The sequence below is a fragment of the Ptychodera flava genome, chromosome 15, assembly GCF_041260155.1.
Source record: "Ptychodera flava strain L36383 chromosome 15, AS_Pfla_20210202, whole genome shotgun sequence".
In the NCBI taxonomy this organism is placed as follows: Eukaryota; Metazoa; Hemichordata; class Enteropneusta; family Ptychoderidae; genus Ptychodera; species Ptychodera flava.
This window is the reverse complement of record NC_091942.1, coordinates 26011106-26027606: the sequence shown is the minus strand read 5'-3', so window position 1 is coordinate 26027606 and position 16501 is coordinate 26011106. Positions and strand designations below refer to the sequence as shown.

General features: G+C 40.2%; 1 long non-coding RNA gene across 1 annotated transcript in view; it reads right to left on the bottom strand.

Annotated features, from left to right (window-relative positions):
• LOC139151695 (uncharacterized) overlaps window positions 1-16501 on the bottom strand; it is a 35782-nt gene that overhangs the window by 2279 nt on the left and 17002 nt on the right. The gene's annotated exons all lie outside the window — the stretch shown is intronic.

The following is a 16501-nucleotide window of genomic DNA, read 5'->3' as shown; positions in this document are numbered from 1 at the left end:
TTGATGAGGTACAATATGTGGTGTCATAAGGTGTCTTATCATACCAAATATGAAGGACGTAGCACTTGTGGTTACTGAGTTGTGGACAAATATATATTTGAGATCAAAGGTCATTGAGGTCACGTCACATTTTGTCATAATAATTGTATTGCTAAGTTATTCCTATATACCAAAAATCAGACCTCTAGCTCTATTGGCTCGCTCAAAATAAGATATGCGCATAATTAATGAGGTACAATATATGGTGTCATAAGGTGTCCTATCATACCAAATATGAAGGGTGTAGCACTTGTGGTTACTGAGTTGTGGACAAATATGTATATTTGAGGTCAAAGGTCATTGAGGTCACGTGACGTTTTGTCAAACAAATTATATTGCTAAGTTATCCCTATATACCAAAAATCAGACCTCTAACTCTATTGGCTCGCTCAAAATAAGATATGCGCATAATTAATGGTACTATATGTGGCGTCATAAGGTGTCCCATCATACCAAATATGAAAGGTTTAGCACTTGTGGTTACTGAGTTATGGACAATAATGTATATTTGAGGTCAAAGGTCACCAAGGTCACATGATATTTTGTCAAAATGTCTGAGATATCTGCGTGAACCGATGGACTCACTGATGGACTCACGGACGGATATGACCCAATCTATGAGCCCCCTGGACTTTATCCGTGGGGACAAAAAACTGTGTCACTGCATCCTTTAGGCAATATGAATACGATGAGAAACTAAATTTTTTTTTTTCTTGGCCTTATACATGGGAGTCCATGGAGGTGTAAACTAAAAAGTCCTCTAACACGGCCAAATTCGATCGCATTGTGAAACAAATCGACGTGCATCTGTATGGGGTTGGGTACTATTCTTGTGCAAAGCTTGAAAGACATTGACCAGGGCATGTCTGAGATATCTGAGTGAACGGACGGACGGACGGCCGACGGACTGACATGACTTCGTCCGTTGGCACTAAAAACAACGCTACAGTTATTACAGCTACACTGGCGGTAGGTTCATATCCAGAGCCCTGTACGGTCTGCCGCCGTCGCTTGAAAACAATCTCATAAACCTGGCCATATGGGCAACTGTGTATGTGCAGCTAGCTGGATGCTTGACTTCCCGGAGAAGGCGAGCTGTCACGTTCAAGCTCAGGATTATTTGTCGATCAAATTTCAGTAAATTTACCTTACCTGGATGAAATTTTGTCTATAGGCTGAAATTTCGCCGAAGTTTGACAAAATTGCATCGATTTTTCAGGTTCATATCCGACATTTTTGAGTTTTGAGTGCAGACAGAAATAAGTTTTGAGGCAACATGGCTGCGACCCCATGTTGACCCCTAGCCGGCCCTGCGTACGGTGCTGTGTGCACGTGTGCTACAGCTAACACACGGCATCGTACCAAGGGCTAGCGAGAGAGTTGCCGACATCGACGATTATTTACGAGAAGTGAATAAAAGACTGTCATTTTTGGAAGCGATCGAGTAGCTGAGGTAGGGTGGGATACGACTTGGGCCCAAGAACGCTGAATTTCGGCAGTAATTTGGCTTTTTACGTCAAGTCCCAAAATGGATTTGAAGTCACCGACCCTACGTACGGGTCTTTGCAGGGCTGTGGTGAGCGGGGCGATTAGCTGTAGCGGAACACACAGCATCGTACGCAGGGCTAGTTGACCCAACGTGAAAATGTGTTCGCGATCAAATTTTCATATATTTTTTTCAGAATTTTCGACAAAATCATTGCTTCTTAAATCTTTTGTAAAATATAAATACTAAAATAAAAATGCGATGTGCCATGTCTCCAGATTTCTAAAATATCGTTCGTTGACCGTTCGACGGAATACTCATTTCGCAAACTTGTGACGCAGTTGAAATTCAATACTGACCGCCAAATAATGTTAATGAGACGAGATCATTCTAGACATCCTCCAAATTATCCAACCATTCGCGTTAGAGTTCAGCTCGCTTAGAGCCTTCGTTTAGATCGACCCTAATCTCTCCCATTTAGGAAATAAATACACAAGCCACCTTGACAAAACTTCGTGCACCATCCAGGACCAAACGCACTGCAAATCTGTCTTGACGTCATCATCTCCTTACATGGTAATCGGCATACCGTATTTTTTAGCAAAGGAGACACAGAATACGTCGGAGTATTCAGTTTCAAAACGTATTACATTGTGTGATGTTGTCAAAAAAAGGTAATGTTACTGGCAGTGGTATAAATTACAAAACACAAAAGTTCAAATCAGTTTATTTTGGACTGGCTTTACCCAACATTTCATATTGTTCTTATGCCAGATTTGACCACGTGCTTACTGGCGACCCTTTACATGCAAATTTTGTGTCAAATGGTGTGTTCTCCTGGAAAAACAAACGTACGATTTCTATATGAAGGAGGCGAAATTTGCCCTCAAAACTCAAAACCACCCCTTTATGGGGTGTACCTAGCTATTTTGAACGAGCTTCTCGAATCTGCAGCTCTATTTCGAAATGATGTCTGGTTTTTCTCAGCTCAAGGATAAGTGTTCTCCATCGCTGTGGGCATTACTATTCTCAACTGGGGGTACAGTTTCCAGTCGTAATGTTTTTCATTGTTTCCGGGATATAAAACCTTTCCCTTTCACTCTTTCACTGTGATTAAGACTAGTCCACATCTTGTCAGCGATTAAACATGTTTCAAGTTTAAATGTTAAATTCTGGTCTCGAGCCCTGCTGTTCAACCAAACTGAAATTACCCCTCCCACTTTGGCTCGTCCAGTGGGTGTAGCAAGGGTCGTGCCATCGACTAGGAAACGGAGGGTGCATTAATTGTTGCATTTCGATGCACATTTTGATTACATTCAGAAGATTTTGTGGCAAAAACTCAGATAGAGAAGCATTAATATTCACATCTCACTTATTCAAGACTGGCTGAGAGCAGCACTTCCATTCAGTTAACATCATTAAGCCATTTATTATGCCAAGAAAGATGAAGCCAAGACATTTTGCCCTCCCTGGTCTCAGCCAGAAATGGTTATACCTTACAGAGTTTTTTCCCACGGAATGAAACAAATGTACTTGGGCTGAGCCCAAGTACAATAATAATATGGTGTCTTCTATTTGCCCCATTGCGATGTTTGCGTATGATGGTGCCGTCATTGTCCCCATTGCTGTACCCATTGTTTGTAGACAGAACTTCCCGTTGAATTCGAAGTAATTCCTGCAAAGTATGAAAGTTAGCATCTCGCTTATCAGTTCTGGTGGTTGGTCAGTGTTTCTGTCTATCATGTGTTTCTTGACTGCCTGTATACCAAATTCGTTAGGGATGTTACTGTAGAGAGATACTACATCCATGGATACTATGATTGTGTTTGGTGATATTTCGTTGTTTTGCAGATCTTCTAGGTGGTGGTTTGTATCTTTTATGTAAGATGGTAGAGATTTCACGATGGGTTGTAAGTGATCGTCGACATATCTAGAGAGCTGGCTTGTGAGGGCTTGGCATTGTGGTATCATCGGTCTGAGTGGTATCCCTTCTTTGTGTGTTTTTGGAAGTCCGTAGAAGTGGCCTGGTTTTGGTTCTTTTGGAATGAGTTCTTTGGCTATTCTGTGGCTTATCCATTTTTTTTCTCTTCCATCGTTGTATTGCCCGTTCTAATTCTGTCATGTATTTTTCTGTAGGATCGCTCTCTAGTTGTGTGTATAGGCGTCATTGTTTAGCTGTTCTTCGCATTTTCTGATTTACTCCGATTTGTCCATTACTACCACTCCCCCTCCTTTATCGCAGGTTTGATGATTATGTTACTGTTGCCTTTAAGGTCGTTGAGGGCTCTCCGTTCCGGCGTCGTGAGGCTCGGCCAGGTTCTTTTCCATTTGATTCGTTGAGTATGTCTTTCGCTACTACACTTAGGAATAATTCAAGCGTTTGACTCTGACCTGGTGCAGGTTGGTATTCCGATTTCTTTTTCGGGAATGGACCCTCTTTTGCTGGTGCTTCCCCGATTTTCTGTTGTTCTTTCGTTTTCTCCTTTGAATAAATTCGTATGCTAAACGGCATCTTCTTTTGAAAGCATAGATATCAGAGTTGAGTTCGTTCATATTGATGTTGTTCGATGTGGGACAGAATGTAAGTCCCTTGGCCAGGAGGTTTAACTGGGCATCAGTCAGTTCATTTGTAGATAAATTTGTTACGGTGTTGGTATCTGGTTTTATCTCGCTCCTTCGCTTGTTTTTTACGGTTGGCCTTACGTTTCTCACTTCTGTAGTGTCTATTTGTTCGGCTGATTGCATTTTCTTCATACGTTTTTGTTCACATTGTACTTCGATTTTGATATTTTTTACTGTATTTTCTGGTCTATGGCGGTAATATCACTATTGCAGAGTGATTTTATCATTGTTGATTTTATCTTATCAATGTCACGTTGATATACTTTAATGATATTAATGTTCTCTTGCTTTATTAATTGCATGCAGGACCTTTCTGGATGGAAATAAAATATATATATAATCTGGGCACCATTCATCCTCTAGGAATTAACAAAAAAGATTGGTAGTTAACTTCAACCCCTGCTAACGGGCCCCACCATTCATCTGAAACATAGGGAGCCCAGTTTTCTTGTTTCTTTGTTCACTGTCAAACCGAACAGACGTGTTCCACAAACTTGTAAATTCATTTCTAGTTCCTTATAGGAATTAACGTTGTCTGACGATACCTTCCATATAATCAGAAGCTTTTGAAGTCATGAGGGTTTAATAATGGCATCAATTACGTTCACGCATGCGAAGTACTACAAGCTCAGTTGGTTGATCGGGAATGGCATATACATTTAGCCACGTTCAAAGTGTGTACGCGTTTTATGTTTTGGACTTCCTTTGACCATCCTAGGTTAATTTGGATTACTTGTCTTTTGGATTTAGGACAAGGGAGATTAAACGCAGTCTATCAAAACTTTATGGTGGTTGTGAGGACAGCGATCTCGGCAAAAATGTATCTTACCCCTCAAAGCCCAACAGCTGTGTGTACTACGGCGCGCCAAATGTTTCAAAAATATTTATCGATTCAGTGCAAAAATAAACTGTCTTTCTAAATTGATATAAAATTCGGTCTCATTAGGAAGGAAATAAGTAAGAAAAGTATAATTAAAAAACAAAAGACAGAAATGTCATTTAATACTTCATTTTAACTTGAGAAAAAATCTTTAAAGCGTAATTAGGAAATAAACAATTTTCAACGATTTGAAAAAGTTATACATCCATACTTATCGACATATATACACGTATTATAGTTCGCGTAAAAGGTGCAATGAGTGCTGATTTTACAAAAAAAAAAAAATATGTTATACAGTGGTACGTCCACAAAATTCACAAGAAAATCACTAAAAATCACTACTACCACTCGGAAAAAATAGTACAAAAAATGAAAATGTGAACCACATACAGAAAATCATTATAAAAGAATCAGACAAAAAAAGTCGTGCATACATAAAATTATTTATGTACTTAAGAAAATTAAAAAGCACTACGTCTCATAATAAACGTATTATAGATAATCAAAATATAATATGAATCACCAGCCGCTTTGACAGTAAAGAGAGAAAATCGGAGAAAAAATTCGGCAGTGATGGCTCTAGACAAAAGTGGATCTCATCTACAAAAAATAAATAAAATAAAATCGAAAAAAATAAAAAACGCCATGAACAGAGATACAAAAAAAATGCGTGGGCCTGTGGAAAGAAAAAACAAATGAGGACTCGCTACAGCAAAAAAGAAAAAAGAAAAGAAAAAAGAAAAAAAGAAAAAAACGAGCACTCACCACAGAAAAAAAAAGCCCGAAATTACAATTATTTTATTCAAAAACTCATGGTTCACGTTTCCTTCGATCGATGAATCCCCAACAGCGGGGAATCCGATCACCACATACTCCAATGTTTGACGAAATATTAATTGAGCATTTCAGTGATAACGTGACATCTTGAAACCTACCTCTGTTTGGCTGGACCCTGCTCTACTTGAAACCATACTTGATGAAATGAAGTGGGCAATATCACCTAAAGAACGTCCAAGTTAACAGTGATAGTTCCAGAGAGTCAAGTTAACTGAGCCAATTTCAGACAGTCCACAGGTCGGATCACGAGCGAGACGTACAATCCATGACCCTTCATAGCAACACTTCGAACATATCGATGCCTTAGGTGCGGTATGGCAGGGAGCCCACTGCAGGCCTTCCACCGAGCCGCACTGTCATCGCCGTTTGGCCCACATGATTTCTACACAGTTTTATACGTGTGGTTCGATACATCGGGTTCAAATACCATGATAATTAACCACCTCGTTGTTTGGTAATTCCTCGTCTATCCTCAAAGATCACCCAAATCATGATAAAATGAATAGTTTTGAAGAAATCTGCCGCGTGTTGAGAGAACGTCCATCGTTTTCCGTGTTCGACAAGACGAGCAACGCAACTGTACAAGCCTTACGGCTACGAGTATGGCGCGAGTGTCCGGCCTTCGCAACGCCAGACACTCTCACTATACTCGCAGGGCTAGACTGGCACATGTACACGACATGTCGATCCCAATTGCAGAAATCTTTATATCCACACAGTCCAATATATGGAGCTACAGTATTTGTGCAGTGCCTATACATAGCTCCTGGGTGGCAGGGCTGCGAGTTACCGGCGTTATACGGCCTGGCCGTATAACGCCGGTAACTCACAGCCTAGCCCTGCCACCCAGAGCTAAATTTAAACGGAGTGTTTCAGCCCGAGTATTTTTGCCTTTGCCACACTCCGTTTAGAGGCTAAACCCACGGGATACTTGTGTAGTTCGATACACAGCGGCCGCTGCTAGCTCTGCATGGCAGCCGGCAGTGCTGTGTGTTACCGGCGTTATACGGAGGCCGTGTCACGCCGGTAACACTACAGCCCTGCCATGCAGAACGAGGCCGCTGCGCGCTGCGTGGTATGCAATTTTACTATGCATACCCACACGGCGGCCGCTGTGTATCGAACGACACGTAACCGTGGGCTAGCGGCTAGCCATCGTTTTGTTGGGGTTTGGGCACAGACTGTCTATGGTTTGGGAGAGGCGGCCCTACACTTTACAGCGAGGGGATCGCTGGTTGCCGGCGTGTAGGCCTACTGTACTAGTGACGGGACCGCCGGCCGCTGGCTTACCATCTCGAGTGTACATTGGAGCGAGGGGACCGCTGGCAGCCGACGAACCACCACGAGTGTTTTGTCACTTTTAACCAAAACTGGTAACTGTTTAATATAGATGCATTGGACGTGTCGGTAACTTTGACGTCCATGAGATGATATTGAAGACTAGGAGATGAGAGTTATCGCTGAAATACCCCAAATATCTTGTCCACAACATCCGAGTGTGATAATCCAAAACCCTCTGGCATTAAACTGTAACAATCATGACGTTGACAATTCTTCAATTTTCATGTTGGGCTTTTTCTGCGGGGTGTCCCACTCTGTTTTCTTTTCTCGAACGGGCCTCTTTTTTTTCTACTGAGTTTTTTTTGGGGTAACCTCTTTTTTTGTAACCTCGCTTTGGTTTTTTTTCTAAGCTGACCTCGTTTTGGTTTCTTTACAGCCTCAACGCCGGCGCGATCTCGGTCGACTTTTCAATTGTGATTCTCTTTCTTTTTTTAGGTGAGACCTGGTGGTGATTCGTTTTGTTTTTTGGTAGTAGTGTGAGTACTATTTGTGGTTTTTGTTTTTAATCATTTCAATATTTTGTGTGTGTGAGCTTAATTTTCTTTCGTTTTTCCCTTATAATCAGCATTCATTGCACTTTTATATCAAATACACGTGTAAGTGTACGTCAATAAGTATGGGAGTGTGGTATTTCCAAATTTTTGCAAACATTTTATCTTATCATTACGGTTTAAAGGATATTTTACAATTAAGCATTACATAACATTCTGCCCTTTTTTGCAATAATACTTTTCTCGTTTATTTTCTTCCGTAATTCCATCGAATTTTTATTCCAATCGAGTAAGACGGTTGCACGTCATCTTTATCTGTACAGACACATTCAAATATTTAATGACACATATTTTCAAATGAGTGCTATTTTTATGAAAATGCACATTAATAAAATGCAATGATATGGACGAAAGAACTTTTTTCTTTATTATTCACACACGTTTAAGACTTTTTTTAGAAAGAAAATTTGACAGTTTATTTTTACTCTATGATGATAAATATTTTTGAAACATTTGGCGCGCCGTAGTGTACAAAGGCACAATTGTAGCAAGAGCGCTGCCATTGTTTTTTACCTGGGGACGAATGAATGGCCTCAAAAATCCGAAATGGACAGGACCTCTGCTACAAATTAATCATACTCAGTTCTTGTCATTTGCATCGTAAATCGTAATGCAACCTTTAAATCTGTCTGTAGTTTCTACCCGAACATTGTCGGTAAATTCTTGAAGTCACAATTAAAAAGGACACTAAATTTTCCACTCTCAAACTATTTTGATGGCCAAATATCTCTGCCATTATGCTCGATATGTACTCGATCTTATTGTGCCACTCGGAGGAGGTGTTTTGGCGCAGACTAAGGGCGCAGTTCGGGCGGCGCAATATACCGGCGCAAAATGGGGGGCGCACTTTGAAATGCGCCGGCGCAGTTTGCCGGCGCACTTTGTTAATTTCAGACCGCTTAAATACCTGGTTTGCCTCAGTGTGGTTTTATGCGTACACATGCTTTCTCAAGTGAGCAAACAGTAATAAAAATCCTCAACAAACTCTCGATAGTGTTAAATTGGTCTGTTAACAAGGTATTGATAAATTGTGGCGATTGGCAGGTTGCTCCATTGACCTCATATGCAAAGGAGGCGGAAAACAAAAGACATCAAAGATATTGACAGCTTACCATGAATGCGTAATGGACCTTCACTACGCAGAAATTGCGTTCTAAAGGTCCTCTTATTGGGTCAAAACGTCTTGAAGTAACCCGTCATGACATCAATTAGTCTGACTTTAAAAATGTCCATATGACTTCAAATGCGCCCCTTACTTCTGGGGTAAGTGTATTTTTGAAACCAAGAAGTCCTTTGTCAATTCTATCCCGAGTCTTATTCTTAAACTTTCACATCTACTCATTTATTCAAAAAGAGCGCTTTGTATGACTTCAAAAATGTCCGTTTGACTTTGAGTGCGTCCCTCTATGGAGTACGTTATTTTATAAGAACACCAGCCCTCACTGTTGATCATTCTATCTCTTGCCGTAAGGCCAAGAAAATAAAAGTTTGTTTCTCGTCCTCGCACGCGTCAATTCAGACCCGCCGCGTCAACCTTTTTACTGCTTACGAGGAAATAAGATGAAAAAAGATAAACGCAAAATACGCGACGATAGTGCTTAATACAGTTCTGTATAAAACAGAACTGTAAATAAATAACAGACACTAAATTCCATTCAGAACTGAGCACATATGTCACTGTTATATTAAGCTATCAAACCTGTGCATTGTTGCACTAAAAGGGAACCGCAGAACTGTTGCTATACAAAAATACTAAAGCAACACTGCTGTGCATTTATCTCTACGTGCATTCCTATGTTGTTTTTATGGTTTTTTTGTGCGCGTTCTTGTTGACTGAAGAATTAAAAAAATATCGAGAGGAAAAAAAACCGCGTCACCGCATCATTTTTGCAATATGTCTAGGATCAGAAACAAACTTTTTTATATTTCTTGGCCGAAGCTTGTATTTTTTATATCCAACATGACGTATTAAAATAAAAGCAGTTTGTATGACTTCATATGCCCACATGACTTCAAAAACTTCTGATTATATGGAAGGTATCGTCAGACATGAGATACCCTCTATCTTACTGTACTTTTAGCACCGGGGCATGTTTTAGGTCGGTAACATGTTTGAGGTCTTAACTGACGTCCTCATCACTATTACTCAGTGATATTGACGTCGCATGTTGACTATATTTCATGTGTTATTTATTGATTGATTTATTGATTGATTGATTGATTGATTGATTTAGTTAGTTAGTTAGTTAGTTAGTTAGTTAGTTATTTAGTTGTAGTGGTGAATGTCAAGTGGGTCAGTCCAACTACAGTCCATATGTGAAGTTTGCAGCGGGTACTTGTAGATAATGGATATATAAGGTGTGAAAAATAGTTTACATGACCCATCTGCTACTATACAATAGATGTTTATTCTTCCTAACGTCTTTTGTTTGGGTCAAAAAGTATGCAATTCGGCAGAATACAAAGTGTTATTCCAAGATGGCAGCCAGGTCATGTCACCAATAAACATTTCTATAGAGGGTCGGGTGCAATAGTACTCTTGTAGCTCCATCAGCCCTGCAAGTTTTAAATGGCTGTGTGCGGCGGTTTCTGAGATCTAGGTCGACTAAAAAAGTGACGGAATGAGAAGTTGCGTTGTAGAAAGCTCAACTCCTGCAAAACAAATAGGGGCAAAAGCCAATTGTGGGCTGGGGCCCAAAATAAAAAAATCATTACACTACCTGGAAATCAAGTTTAACTAAAAATTCTTCAATACTTTTGAGATCTTAACATATGTCGCATTTTGAATATGTTGCATGAATTATTTTTCTGTTTTCTGTTTGTGTTTGGTTTTTTCTTTGTTTGTTTCTTTTGTTTGTCTGTTTGTTCGTTTATCCTGGTACCCCGTGGTTCAAGTATAGTCAATGCGTGTATATGTGAATGTGCGAATATGTGAAATGGGTAAGGTTATGGGAAATATTGAAAAAAAATGTAAAACTAAATCCAAGGATTCGATTAGTTTAATCAAGTGGTGCTATTGACAGGGAGATGCAATATGTTGACCTTTCCTTAAAAGTCTTAATAAAGACTATCAGTTTGTCTAGCATTGTAATGGGCAAATCACTGAAGAGATACATGTACCATTGTGACATTGGAAATGAGTAAAATGGTGAATGAGAATTCCTACAAATTTATGTGCTAAATCTATGCACTGCCGACACTAATAACTGGTAATATTTCCGCCAATGCAGCTTGTATACGACATTCATTTTGTTTTACGCCTGATGTATATTAGGATAGATTAGAATAAGAAGTGAAGTCCAAAAAGATTGACGAATATTTATTTGTGAACAAGTACTCCCAGTTCCTATACTTGGTACTAAGGTCACGAAAGAACGCGCCCTAGGGACAGATAGTCACTCAAATCGTTCCACATCTATTCTTGGATACCACATCCGTAGGCTCATTTTTAAGCTCTTGGACAAATAATATTGCTTAGTTTTGTAAAAAACGAAGATGTTTTTCCCCTCAGAGTTAACAGAGGGGTGGCGGTCACTTTAAATGTCAACTATCGTAAATATTACCACAATTTTCAAGGTGACCTCGATTGTTATTCGTCATTTTGAAAGAGACTTGTTGAATGTTGTCTTGGGGCAAGTTTATGGCAAAAGTGTAAGTTTTTCAGCAGTTTCGAGGAGCATACTGTCTTGATGAATGCCTTACCACTGGCAACTACCTCTAGCACGGTGTGATAGAGACCCTCAAGATCGGTAACAATGACTCGACAGCCTCTGCCGTGCTCAAATGTATGAACTGGAGTGTCACGAAATTGCAATACTGTAAACAACAATAATTAACAGTACTAAAAACATAGCAATGAAAATGTCATCAGCCATTTCATCTTGAAGTGTTTCATACCCATCATGTTGAATATGTCATCGCTGAAATTCTGTCTTGTCTGTAAATTGTTCTTATATCACTGATCGGGGGGGGGGGAGATTTGCTCTATTTTTAAGCCCCAGTATTTGTAACTTTTAACCTTTTTTATGTTCGAAATTACATGTTATTCACCTACATCCATCGTGAAATGTTGTTCAGTGAAGAAATAAGCCAAATTTGTGCTCCTGTAGTGACATACAAACGCTAAATATTGCCCGATCGAGTGGGAATGCCGCGCGGGTTTGTTGACAACTTGTAGGCTGTGCACGTGACCGAGAACACTGATATTGATGACATCATCGAGCTTGCAACCGTTAATGGGGCCATGCTATGCCACGCCACACTGCCCGGGGCAATCGCCCATGGTCGCTGGCTGAATGACCTGCGAATGATTTTATTTTATTCTTCTCTGTTCAAATACGTTCTGCTACTGTGTTTCAGAGGATACAGAACTTTGGGAGAGGAGGCTGACATTCTATTTTGGTACAGTGTGCGTTATATACGGATTATTCAAACTGCAGTCGGCAGTGCACCGATGAGCATCCTGCTCCCGGTACCGATATAAAATCAAGACGATACTGAATACACTTAGCTCACTTGTGTAGGCAAATAACTATCAAAATTGAGTAACTTGAAGTAATAAAGTTCAGCTGATTGTTGCTTTAGCGGCAACGTGATTGCAAAATCGAAGCAACATATTTTGGCAAAGTATGGCAGGCTATTGAATGCAGTGAACGCGATGGCGTTTGGCAGCAAGTAAGGGAACCGTCAGTATTTTCGAGCCGGGGGTCATTCAAAAATTGAAAGCTATAAGGGCTTACTCAAAATGTTACTTCTTTGTCTTACTTTTGTCCTCGATGACATAATGGTTAATTGATAATGTATATTTTACTCTGATACATGGTAAATAAAAAGCAAATAAATACTTTAACAGAACAATAAATATCAACTACATGAAGCCAGGCAAAAAACTGCAAGTAGTTGCCACTACCAGCAATACTTATTATGAAAGAGAAGATAGTGACCATGAGAATGATATTGTTGTTCATGTACTCAATGGCACCAGCGACAGTGAAGACGAGGAGCGACAGTTGTGATGATGATGTCACACACTAGTTTTCTACAGTCGTTACCAGAGGTGGAAGGAGAGGCTGGGTCATGGAGAAATGTTCTCGACAGATATCATTATAAGTGCACAGGATCTAGGACAAAACCGAACTTTTTTGAATTCATCCTCTGTATTATCACAGAAATGTATATTTTAATTGACTTGAGTTCAACAACTATTTGGACATTTAACCATACCGTAATGGCATGCTACCCATCCAAATTAAACAATACTATATGATTGGAGACTGGTTATTAGGTGAGCTTTTATATCTACATATTGTTAAATGGGCTCAGGTAAGCCAAAATTTCTGTGTAAGAGATTGGGTTACTCAAATTCATCATGGTTGGCTGGGGTGTGACTCAAAATTTCGGAGTTTCTAATGTAATTCCTCCGACCCCCAGGCCGTAAATAATGACGGCTCCCTAAACAGCTGTGTACGCCCGAGTCAGAACGCCATGGACCGGTAAACGCGCGGCTGATATCTCAGCGAAAATTTAGAAACAACAATGAAGCTACTGCTACGAAATTTACAGACTCTTGGCTTTTCATGCATCAGTTTTTGAGCTTTTATACCGGTAAAAAGGCATTCTAACGCGAAAAGCGAAGACGCGGGCATTCTGCAATGGACGCTGTCAACTTTACCTTGCTGCAGGCCCCACGCCAATCTCGGCCCCGGCCCCGCTGCACTTGTATCTACTACCTCCATGTGGTACAGTCTTACTGGACTAGCACAGGAAACTTAGTAATCTTCTTGTTGTTGTTGTTGTTGTTGTTTGTTGTTGTTGTTGTTGTTGATGGTGGTGATGATGATGTTGACGATAATAAAAAATATTAAAAAACAATGTCTCATTCCTTGCTGTTGTTTGTCGATGTTGTAGATAATTGTAAAAGAAAACTGTAATTGTGATCAAAAGACGACGTAGGTCGCCCAACGTCACTCCCGTCCTATTATACAACCAAGGGTGGAATCGAGATGCCCCTGATCAAGGCTCATCAGCCACCTTCAAGGCCCAGAAAAAACACCCCATTCACGAGCGATCGATTGAAATGTGCTATCAATAGGCACTGAAATTAATCTCTGACCTAATTTGGGCTTCACTTGAACTACCGACCTGCAAACGAGTGGAAAAACGGCGATTTCCAAGTCGTACCCGGTCAAAATCGATCACATTTGAACTTCCCGGTCGATGGTGACGGCGCTTTCGTCACTGGGCATTTAAATTGACCAATTGGGGGCCCTGTAAAGGCTGCTTCGGCCAGCCGATTGTTTATGTTTCAATGCTCCCTGCTCGTACGCGTACGTGTAACGTTCAAAGTACGCGAAAAAAACGTAGAAAAACCTTCATAGTCGTGCAGATAAATGGAGACTTTCCAACTCTTTGTCAGGAAATCTGCCATTTTACGTCAGGATATACTGTCGATAGTTAGAGCGTACATTTCCGTGTATTTGACTTTCCCCCGTTACAAGGATACAAGCGTAATCAACATCCGGGCTCGTACTTGAGCGAGTGTACATTGTTGTTGTGAATGAGTATTCCAGGTGATAGTTTACAGTAAATGATTGGTTGATTTGTCATAGGTATCCATATATAAGTATTATTCTACAAGAATGGAAATTGAATGAAGTTGAGACCGCGAAGTTTAAACTGTAGTGAAATTTTGCGTTGGGACAAGCCTCCTCATGTATTGGTAATGAGAGCTGGCCGAAGCAGCCTTTACAAGGGCCCCCAATTGGTCAATTTAAATGCCCAGTGACGAAAGCGCCGTCACCATCGACCGGGAAGTTCAAATGTGATCGATTTTGACCGGGTACGACTTGGAAATCGCCGTTTTCCACTCGTTTGCAGGTCGGTAGTCAGGTAGTTCAAGTGAAGCCCAAATTAGGTCAGTGAGATAAATTTCAGTGCCTATGATAGCACATTTCAATCGATCGCTCGTGAATGGGGTGTTTTTTTCTGGGCCTTGAAGGTGGCTGATGAGCCTTGATCAGGGGCATCTCGATTCCACCCTTGGTTGTATAATAGGACGGGAGTGACGTTGGGCGACCTACGTCGTCTTTTGATCACGATTACAGTTTTCTTTTACAATTATCTACAACATCGACAAACAACAGCAAGGAATGAGACATTGTTTTTTAATATTTTTTATTATCGTCAACATCATCATCACCACCATCAACAACAACAACAACAACAACAACAACAACAACAACAACAACAACAACAACAACAAGATTACTAAGTTCCCTGTGGTACAGTCTTACTGGACTAGTAGCCAGCCAAAAGCAAAAAAACGACGCCGCAGTGTAAAATCCGCAGGTCAGAACCATGGATCATAAATTTTCAGAACAAGTGATGTTCAAATTTACAACCAAATCACAGTCGTAAGCAAATTGTGCAGTTGTGAAAGTCAGATATATATATTGTTATGTAGGTCATTTCCCCCACACTCATCATGACCTGAGTTCAATTAGTCTAGAACATTCTCAAGGTCACTGCCCTTAATGACCTCACAACCTTGAATTCAATTAGTCATGTTTGGAATGTTCTGGAAAGTTAATTTGTTGTGTAAGGAGATAATTTTAGAACAGTAATTAGCATATCAATAAAAGTTCTTGATTGTTCTTATATGCCCTTATGTAAGCACATGTGTATAAAAGGGACGTGCACAGCTTCCAGTCAGACTTTCGGGATCGTGTCTCTTGTGTGTTACTAAACTCCGGCAGCAGTCATTCTCATTCTCAAGACTTTTCAAGACCTTCACTGCCAACGCTGGATTTATACTGTGGACTTTGTGCAGCTTCAAAGCCTGCAAGCCAAAGGACTGTTCATTCATCCGACTGACTGTTACAACTCTGAGACTGGAGCTTTGCCGTCCCAGCTGAGATAAGTAGTCTGTACACTTTTAAAGCTTGTACTCTATCCCTGACTTAGCAATAGTTTTATTTTCGTAATAAATTTTGTTTAAATGTTAACTGCTGAGTTCACCCTTTGTTTGTTTTCTCTGCACGTAACAAATTGGGGGCTCATCCGGGATACGAATATTTTGAGCCGTTTGACAACATTTTGCCTGCCTTTTCAAAACTACTGTATACTGTGAACTCAGCGAAATTTAATCATGGCGGAATTTAAACCAGAGGAAATGGATGACCTTGATCAGGACACATTTGATTCCCTCAGAAAAGACGACCTCATAGCACTGGCCAATTTCCTTAAAGTAGAAGTCAAAAGATCTATACGCAAGAGGGAAATACAGTACCTTATTGCCAAACATCTAGTTGATTTAGGCCAATTTGAGGAATCCACCCTGAAAGATTATAAGCCCGAGCCTACCTCTGAACTCAGAAAATTAGAATTAGAAATGCAAACAAATGAAGAGAAAAGAAACTAGAAGATTAGAAATGGAAGAAAGACAGAGAGAAAAAGAATTACGAATAGAAGAAAGATTAGAAATAAAACGTTTAGAGCTTGGACAGTCAGGAAAATTCTCCCCTTCAGACGGTTTTGACATCAATAAGCATTTCAGGTTAGTTCCCCCTTTCCAAGAAAAGGATGTTGATAAATATTTCCTTCATTTTGAGAAAATTGCTCAGAGTCTGAATTGGCCTAAGGAGTCCGGTCTATGCTTTTGCAGAGTGCTTTGGTGGGTAAAGCCAGAGTAATTTACATTCAGTTGTCAGTACAACAGGCTTCAAATTATGATTCTGTGAAGGAATT